Source organism: Mandrillus leucophaeus, unplaced genomic scaffold (genome assembly GCF_000951045.1).
Source record: "Mandrillus leucophaeus isolate KB7577 unplaced genomic scaffold, Mleu.le_1.0 Scaffold66, whole genome shotgun sequence".
Taxonomy (NCBI): Eukaryota; Metazoa; Chordata; class Mammalia; order Primates; family Cercopithecidae; genus Mandrillus; species Mandrillus leucophaeus.
The window spans coordinates 4,119,512-4,129,785 of record NW_012107141.1 but is presented as its reverse complement, the minus strand read 5'-3'; the positions used below and the strand labels follow the sequence as shown (position 1 = coordinate 4,129,785).

Below are 10,274 nucleotides of genomic sequence, written 5' to 3'. Positions count from 1 at the left end.
TTAGTAGAGACGGGGTTTCACCGGGTTAGCCAGGATGGTCTCGATCTCCTGACCTTGTGATCCGCCCGTCTCGGCCTCCCAAAGTGCTGAGATTACAGGCTTGAGCCACCGCGCCCGGCCAAGAGTTCATTTTTAAAAATTGGAAACAGGGCCCACTTGTATTGGCTACTGTCAATTTTATTTGTTTGATTTTTCTGGTTATTCACAATTACTCGGGACAAAACATGTTTCTTTAAAACAACATTTTCGTAAATTGAATTAGGTTCCAGTAACATGTGAACATAAAATTTCTGTGTTAATGTTGTCATACTCTCCATTGGTTTTGCTCTGTGATCTTTTTGGTTTTGCCTGAGCTGCTGAGGCGAGGACACTCCAGTATGAAATGAGCTGTCTTTAGGCACAGTTAGTCACAAAGCTTAGGTTGAGCATTTCCACTTGGAATGAATCCGTTCCCATCAACCCACTGACGTTTATCAAAGGAAATATAATATTCATCCAGATTGGAATTGGAATGAGTTTTTCTTTTCTATTAGATGAACAGCGACAACTCAATGTACTTGGAAAAATAATAAGTTTATGCTTATGCTAATTGAGGAACTAGTATTAAAATAAAGTGTTTGTGGCTCTGAAACTCATAATACCTGTACCTTCAGGGACTCAAAACTCCCCAAGTGGCTATTGGAATAGGCTTCTTGTCTTTAAATTCTGACTCTCACTAGGTTAGACCATAATGTTTCAGGTCCCTTCTTCTCTGTGTCATCTCCATATCCACCAAAGCAATTCTTAGCCCCAAGTCCCCAACCTACTATTACCTCTAGTTTTGTCCACCAACCCTGATACTGAGATGGTTGAAGTAATGTCATTTTAAATTTAATCCATTCCTCTTTCTTTCACTCACAGAGCCTGTTTTCAGTAAACTTGGTCATCTGCAACTTCTATCTCATCAGTTCTCTGTAAGCAAGGAGAGGGAAATGAATGGTATGGCAAGTCCATTTTACAGGTGGGAACAATGTGGACTGTATCCCTCCCATCTCATCTCATCAACATTATAGTACTGAAAAGATTTGGGGTTTTTTTGCATAATGAAGTATAAAACACAAATTATCAACCTCTGTTTAGCACTAGGATAATAACGCTTTCATCAAAGAAGGATACAGCTACAGAAATGATGCTTTTTGTCTTACGTTTTTGAGTTCTGAGAACCTTGAAGACATTTAAAAAATTTTTATTTTTTTAAATTTTTTTGAGACAGAGTCACTCTCTGCCACCCAGGTTGGAATGCAGTGGTGCAATCTCAACTCACTGCAATGTCTGACTCCTGGGTTCAAATGATTCTCCTGCCTCAGCCTCCCGAGTAGCTGGGACTACAGGCACGCGCCACTATGCCCAGTTAGTATTTTGCATTTTTAGTAGAGATGGGGTTTCGCCATGTTGGCCAGGTTGGTCTCGAACTCCTAGTCTCAGTTGATCTACCCACCTCGGCCTCTCAAAGTGTTGGGATTATAGGCGTGACCCACCGTGCCCAGCCCATTTATTATTTAAATTGTTCTCCTAACATTGCCACTTATCAGGAAATAAAATCCTATTTTAGAGAGAAAGAAAATGGGGCTAAAAGGAAAGTAATTGGCTGGACTTAAAACGAGAGAATAAAATCTAGGCCTTCTGCTTCTCCATTCCGACTGCTTTGGGGTGTGGTTCTCCATGTGTTCTAGCTTGAATGCACACGGCTGGTTGGTTTAACACTAATGGGTGTCAGGTTCATTCAAAGAGCACGACCTCAGTATGTAAATTATTCAGCAACAAGGTTGATGTGACTATTTATAGGTCATAAATCAGTAATAAACTCAGAAATATGAGAACAGTTCCCTAAATAGGCAATTGTTACCTATCCAGGGCTTAATTTGAATATGCAGGGCTGAAGCTGGGCATAATTTCCTATCTGACACCCTTTACACTGGGCTTGGGAGAAGTGGATAGGAAAGGTGCATTAATTATAGCAAGACATCAGGGCTGAGTCCAGGTATGCCAAAATAGATTTGTATCTTGGGCAAGCTCCAAACAGTTTCTAATGGCTGCCTGATGCACTGTGTTAAGAAGGATTCTGAGGTCAAGTTTAGGCCCTGGGAAACCCACAGATTTGCCATCCCTGGTTTGCTTATTTCATAACCTTTACCCATCAACAAGAGACGTTTGATGAAAGTAAGAACACTGGGTCACACTTTTTCACCATAATTGTCCTGCTGGATTGTGTATGCTGATAGATCTTCTGCAACCAATCCAGGAATGAGAAACCAAATCGTCTCCTTTCAAAGATGATAAGCCATTTATAGGATTGAGACAATGAAAAAGAAATGAGAGACCCAACGGTCCAGCTGTGACAGATCAGGTTACTGGCTGGATTTGGGGGAACTCCCTGTTGCTATCATCCAAAAGGGGACTCCTCTGCCATGTTTCGGTTCCGAGACCCAGTCTGCCCCATTCCTTTCCCCTTCGGTACTATAGTATCTCTTTCTCTCATTCAGTAGTCAGGTTGACTCAAATGCGCACTTACATCTTATTGCAGTATGAGGGAATGTCGGGCCTAAAGATACACATTTGAGGTCATTCATAAGCTATAAGGTGCTCCAGTCACTTGGCCTTGGATAAAGCCCTAAACGAGTCCCCCTCCTTTAGTGCACGGGCCTTTCAAGACTCTGACCTCTGGGATTATGATTCCTGTGGCTGCAGTTTCTCTCGTTCCTCTCTCTAGACCCACATCAAACAAGCAATCACTCTTAGACCTTACTCTGGTCTCTAAAAAAAAAATCAGGTCATGTCCTGTTTGGATGCCAGGCACACCCCTGTGGCTTTCTGTTCAGAACCGAGCTATCTTCACAGCTTTTTGGTTCATCACCCTGCCTGCTGCCCCCAGATACCCTGCTTTCTCTCATTCTGTAGGCTTTCCCACAGACCTACCCTCCTTGCTGGTGTGAGTCCTGGGGCTCTGTGACAGCATCCTTTAGCTATTCTGATCCAGCTCCCTTGCTGTATAAAATTTCCTTTTCTTTTTTTCCTGAGGCGCTTGAAGTAAATTGTCCAAGATCACACATCAAGTGGCAAATGGTGATATAACTTTTGCATTGGTAATCTGATTCCAATTTATCATTTTACAATATCTCCATTTGATAATTCAAAATCACATTTGCATATCAAAGGCAATTGCTATCTTGTCTGGGAAATCTCCACTGTCTTCTTTCAGATTCATGATATCCCTTTCTATCCCCCCACCCCAATGATAAAACATGTTTATTACAGAATTCTCTAACCTTCGAAAACACCTCTGCACAGGTGTGTTAACTTTGTGAAAATTTACAAAAACGTACAACTTGTGTTTTTTTCACTTCTCTTTATGAATGTTATACTTCAATTAAAGAGTTTATGTAAAAGATACTGTCAGATCCCTGAGTATCTCACCATCTGCACTCAGTTTTAGGACTGCAATGCAATTTGCCAGTGTTTTGGGGAAAGGTGAATTTTGGGATAACACCTAGTCACATTTAAATGCTTATGACTGGACAAACTGTGCTAGCTGGGCATGCTATGTCTGACCCCATGTGCTTTATGTAATACAGAGGTCGTAAAAAACTTATTAGAACATTATTTAAATGAGGGGAGAACCTTATGTTATTGTAAGAAACGTGTGCCCTAACTGATTTCACTTGCAAGACAGAAGGTTTTATACTACAGTTTAAAACTGCTTTCACTTGGTTGGAATTTGGGATGTAATATATTTCAAACACAGTTTCACTCATATGGGTATACTAATTAGTTTTTCAGGTTTCCAGGTTTCAATGCTCACAGAAAAGAAATAATAAAAATAAAATACGTAATTGTGCAATGTGATACAAATTACCAACGAACCAAAATAATATTTATCAAGCATGTATGACACACATTATCTCATTTAACCTCCATAACAACTCTATAAAGTAAAATGATTATTTCTGCATTTTGCACATAAGGAAACTGCAGCTTGCGATAGCGCATCATTTGTCCAAGGTCAACCTGGGACTGTTTGATTCCAATTTTACTAATTCCTCAAGAATAAGCCCTGCTAACTTCCCGTTAACTGCTTGGACCCTCAAAGCAATCCAGTGAGGCTGAGTGCGGTGGCTCGTGCCTGTAATCTCAGCACTTTGGGAGGCCGAGGTGGGTGGATCACCTAAGGTCAGGAGTTCCAGACCAACCTGGCCAACATGGTGAAAAGCTGTCTCTACTAAAAATACAAAAAATTAGCTGGCGTGGTGGCGGACACCTGTAATCTCACCTACGAGGGAGTCTGAGGCAGGAGAATCGCTTGAGCCTGGGAGGAAGAGGTTGCAGTACGCTGAGATTGCACCATTGCACTCCAACCTGGGCAACCAGAGTGAAACTCCATGTCAAAAAAACAAAAGCAAAACAATCCAGTCTATTAAGTATTATTATTTTCCCCATTTTAGGGGAGGAAATAGGTCCAGAAAGATAAAGTGTTTAGTTGGACATCTGCAGAACCCAGACTCACTCGAGTTTCTCAGCCTCCAAATCTGGTAACACCTTACACTAGATAACGCCATTGCTCAGGCCCACAGTGTAATTTATTTATGTTGATAATAGACATCAAAGACTAGACACTGAAGGTGGAAATAACAAGATGATAAAATTCTTTCAAATCCCTAGTCTTGGAAAAATACCCCTGTGATACGTTTAGCAGTTCAGCAGCTTTAAGGCAGACATTTCTACAGCTCTAATTGCAGCCATTTTAGTTTCTAACAAACAGGTCCAGCCCAGGCCCCCTGATCTGCATCAGTTACTTTTGCAAGAGGAATCAGGATCTGCTTCTTGGAGGGTAGAGTCGCACACGTGAATCTCTCCATGGCATTTAGTCTAGTTCTGTGGTTCTCAACCATCCCCTCCCAACAAACCCGACCCCAGTGCAGTTTTACACTCCTCCCACTGGACTCCACCCTCACCCTATACGCACTGGATCTTTGGCAATGCCTGGAGATACTTTTGGTTGTCACAACTGTTGGGGAGCTGCTACTGGCCTCTAGAGGCCAAGGATGCTGCTAAAAGTCCTACAACAAAAAAATTATGTGGCCCAAAATGTCAATAGTGTAGAGGTTGAGGAGCCCTGGTCTAGTGAATGCTGTTAAACACACACACAACTGAAATTACTTAGGATTGAATTGACCTTGGAGATTATGGCAAAGTAATGAAATTGAAGGTATTCTCTAGAGTGGACTGTTTATCTACCAATATATATTTACAAGTTATATCTGACCCATTTCCAATTATGATTTTGGCCTACCACAAATGCACACAGAAGACACTTACAGTGAAGATTTTTCAAAAAGATCAGAAACCATTCAGACAGTGGGGAGAAAGTGCATTCAACTTCTGCTAGTCACTGGGGATTTTCTGTCATAATTCTTTAAAAATCACACTGATATGTCTTCTCTACTTATTTAAGCACTTTGTTGGTACAAGCCAGGTTTTCATTTATTCCAGCCCAATAAGAATTAGAAAAAGAAGACCTGATGAATTCCAATATTTACCTTCCTGCCTCAATGAAGAAATAGAACTCTTAGGTTTTCAGACAGAGTTCAAATCTTCTTTGGGCTGACCTTTTAAGAGATAATGAGGTTACTTTTCAGCCTGGAGTAGAAAACAGGATAGTGGTTGAGTGAAGTGGGAAGAGGGGCTGGGTTGGATGAGAAAGCCATCAATTCGTCCTTTCCAGGGGGGTTTCATTACTTTATTTGAAATACTGTCAAGTTCCAGACATCAGACACAATCATATACACATACAAAAATACCTTAATATCCATGGGTGTGGTTATGTGCTGTGCTAGTATAAAACTGTAAAATAAGAAAAATTCAGTCTCCATTATAGTGTATAAGGCCTCTTTATAATAATATAATATGTAATGCCTATTATCTTTTTTCTGTATTTACAGTGTCTCTGCATTAGACTCATAGTGCAAATAGGAAGGAAGCTGTTTTATTATTTTGAGTGGCATTTTACATTGTCCCATAGAACCCCAGTATTAGTATTAATTAAATACTTTTTTTTTTTGGAGACAGAGTCTTGCTCTGTTGCCCAGGCTGTAGTGCAGTGGTGCGATCTCAGCTCACTGCAACTTCCATCTTCTGGATTCAAGCGATTCTCCTGCCTCAGCCTCCCGAGTAGCTGGGACCACAGGTGCCTGCTGCCACACCTGGCTAATTTTTTGTATTTTAGTAGAGATGGGGTTTCACCATGTTGCCTAGGCTGGTCTTGAACTTCCGAGCTTAGGCAATTTGCCTGCCTCAGACTCCAAGTGCTAGGATTACAGGCGTGAGCCACCGCGCCTGGTCTAATTAAATACTTTCTACTGAACAAAAGTTATTTAGATTCCTACCTCATATCTTGCACCAAAAAAAATTTTAAAGACAAATGTAGCAAAGTAAATGGAAAAAATAGAAACCATAAAAATACAAGAAGAAAACTGTAAGTCGTTTTCTAATCTTGGAGTTTGGATAACTTCTTGAAGCATAGAACAGGAGGCAGGAATATGTAAGAAAATACTGATTTGAGTACTTTTACAAAAATTTAAAACTGCACATTTGATATTTAATAACATTCAAGATTTGAGTTTTAACCTTTGTTCAATAGTTTTGTTTTTTTGTTTTTTTTTTTCGCTTTGAGACAGAGTCTCATTCTGTTGTCCAGGCTGGAGTGCAGTGGTTCCATTGTGGCTCACTGCAGTAGACTTGAAAACTTTGGTTCAAGTGATTCTCCCACCTCGGCTCCCCACTAGTAGCTTGGATGGGTTCTTGCTATGTTGCCCAGACTGGTCTCAAACTCCTGACCTCAGGTGATCTTCCTGCCTCTGTCTCCCAAAGTACTAGGATTATAGGCCTGAGCCACTGCGCCTGGCCTGCTCAACAGGGTTTTGATGGCAATTGAATGGTTTGGAAGGTTAACTAGGTGGCAGGAGAACAAATTTTATGTTATTGTGCACCTGCTATGATTATGTCATTCATGTTTAAAAGTTGAAGGACTTACCTCAAAGCAGCTTTTGATAAACTTTCAATTTCTAGCTTACTTCTGGAATTTCTGCTAACATACTAATTGTTACCTTTTTTTCCTTTAACACTTATGCCATTTAGCCCTTACAACAATCTCACAAGGTATTATCTTTATGTTTAAGGAACACCAGGGTTCAGAAAACCTAGGTATTTTGTCTAAGGCCACACAGCTAGTATGTGCCCACAGAGTGCCTGTGTCAAGCACATGGAGATGCTGAGAGCTTGAGAAAGACCAAAGCTTATAATGCCAACCTCACAATCTTCAATCAACATGAGAGTCCCTGAATCCCACAGGTACATCTGCACCATTAAAATACTGGGATGCCACCTGTTCACCTTCTTAACTAAGAAAATGAATTTAAGGGCACAGTGAAAATGTATTATACAGTTCTATGTGCCAGGACTGTGCTAAGCACATTACATTAATTATTTTATTCCGTCTTCTCCAGAGCCCTACTTAGTAGGGCTTTTGTTGTTTTTGAGACAGGGTCTCACTCTGTCACCCAGGCTGGAATGCAGTGGGGCAATTTCAGCTTACGGTAGCCTCAACTCCTTGGGCTCAAGTGATCCTCCCACATCAGTCTCCAGAGTAGCAGGGACTACAGGCGCGTGGCACCATGCCCGGCTAACTTTTGCACATTTTGTAGAGATGGGGTTTCACCACGTTGACCAGGCTGGTCTTAACACCTGAGCTCAAGGAATCTGCCAGCCTCAGTCTCCCAAAGTGCTGGGATTACAGGCATGCAACACCTCGCCTGGGGCCGGAAGTAGGTATTCTAAGCTGCAATTTACAAGATAGGAAAACTGAGGCTGTCAGAGGTTAAGTAACCTGCCCCAAAGTGCCTTAGTTGAAGGAGCAATACTTCCAGAGTATTTTTTTTTTCCATTAAGTTTGGTAGTTACAGGAGTGTTAGACATTCCTATATTGTTAAAAATATTTTAATTAAATATCTAGACAATGACTTCGCAAACATTGATTTTTGGTTGCTACCACACATTTTCATAACCAAGCACCCTTTGGTACAAGTTAAGTGGCTAGTCCACCTTAAGTCTTTTTTATAGCAGGGATTGGCAAAATGACAGCCCGTGGGCCCCATCCAGCTCACTGCCTGGTTTTGTGAAGTCCCCAAACTGGGAATGTGGTGTTTTTTTTTTTCCTTTTTTTTTAATGATTGAAAAAAATCAAAATAATATCATTTCATGACACGTGAAAAGTACGTTACATCCAAATGTCAAGGCCTATAAATACAAATTTTATTAGAACATAGCCAGACTCATTCATTTACATGTTGTTGTATAGATGCTTTTGGGTTATAACAGCATAGAGTGGAGACGCTGTGACAGGGACTGTATGGTGTGTAAAATCTACGATATTTACTATGTGGGCTTTTACAGAAAAAGTTTCCTAACTCCAGTTCTATAGCATGATACAATTTGAGGTTCTGGATTTTTTTCTATGAAATTCCAAAAAATTTTTTACCTTTTTCCAGAAAGAACACCAGAGCAGTCTTCCTATGAAAAAATGTTGATAGCCTGGCATGATCTGAAATCACACCATTAAGTTATAGTTCCGTGAGTAGCTAGCGGATCCAGCTTGAAAGACCCCCTCCCTCATTTTAAATACATTACAGTTAGCTCTAGATGGTAAAGCTGGGTCTTACTACCCACCTGTCCTCCCGTTATTCATCTTGACTGCGTTATGGGTTTAGTTTCACAACATTACATGAGTTCATCCAGGCTTCCTGAATCATTTATAGGAATTTTCATTTTCACTCTCAAACTCTTACACTTTCTGTGCTGTGAATTTTTTTTAACATAAAGCTCAGACTACTAAATGGCCTGCACATGTACCATAAAGTCCGTATTTTATTTTTTTTTAAATCAGAATTTTTAAAAATTGCTTTTTCTTGAGAAACTAAACTTAATTTTGCAGGTCACAAAAGTAAAAAAATACCTTCATATCCAATGATCTCAAAGCACCTCTGGTGAAAATACATAACAAGGTAAAGAACGTCTATTTTTAAATACTATTTCTTGAAGGAAATATTATTTAATGGAAAAGATGTGACTAGTAAAGTCCAAGGCTATTTCTGGTTCTGCGAATGACTCACTTTGACTTTGGGCAAATCATCTCCCCACTGTTGCTCTTTATCTGCAAAAACTGGACTTCATGCCTATGGGAGTTGCATGGCTAATCAATGCCTGGAAAATGCGTAGTGGCAGATGCTACAAAAGTGCTGAGCCTTAAAAACAAAACCACCCCCACCCCCCCATTTGTATTCAGTTGAGGTTGGGGTTTATTGTTATTTAACATTCGAAGGCCAACACTATGTTAAGTCCAGCGTGCTGCACAGAACAGATAATATCACTGTCCAGTAGGGATTTTTTTTTAATCTACGATTTTTTACTTTTAAAAAATTTACTGTGGTTGGGGGTTTAGAATCCGGTAATACATCCATGCAAAAACGTTAAGCTTCAAGTTGAAAACTATCGATTCGAAAATCTAAATAAACCCCCTCCAAAAAAAAAAAAAAAAAAGGGGGCCCTCCCCCGCCCCACCAAGAAATCTCTCAAAACAAGAATTCTTCTGATGTTTTTCTCCTCCCTGCAGTTCTCCATGTTACAGTCCTTGGAGATAGAATAGGCATAAAATACTTTCACTAATAAAATATGACAAACCGCCGGATTATACGTGGCCGATTCCCAGTGATTGCCCTGCTACACAAAGCAGAAAAGTAAATGCCATCATCCCCCTTAGAACAAAAGAACTTAGGAATAAAAAACATGGAGAGGGGGGAGAAAGCAGCAATAAATAAAGGTGAGCGAAGGCCCCCGTCCCCCGCCCCTCCCGGGAGCGAGTGCTGGACTAAGTACTGCTAATAAAGTGGTTCAAGGGTAGTTATTTGGAAAGGGGGCGGGGTGGCAAGGGGAGGGAGCAGGCGAGCGGCGGCCGGGGATTGCATGTTGCATTCGACTTGAGGTTGCATCTTTCTCCTGTTGCCTGGACCACGCTCCCCCATTGCAGTGCTTCCCCATCGCTTCTCCTCGCTCCTGCCCCTCACGGCTTCCCCCCACCCCCTTCAAACTGCTGTTGCACTGGAGGGAGTTGGGGCCGCTCCGGAGCCTCTTTGCAGCTCCCGCCGGCGGGAGGGGGGAGTTGGGCTCGGGCCGCGGAGTTGGGGGGG

General features: G+C 41.2%; 1 pseudogene; it reads right to left on the bottom strand.

The window, feature by feature from the left end:
* The window catches only part of LOC105554840, a 23,848-nt pseudogene extending 18,923 nt beyond the window's left edge, over positions 1 to 4,925 (bottom strand).
* Positions 4,926 to 10,274: the final 5,349 nt, after the last annotated feature.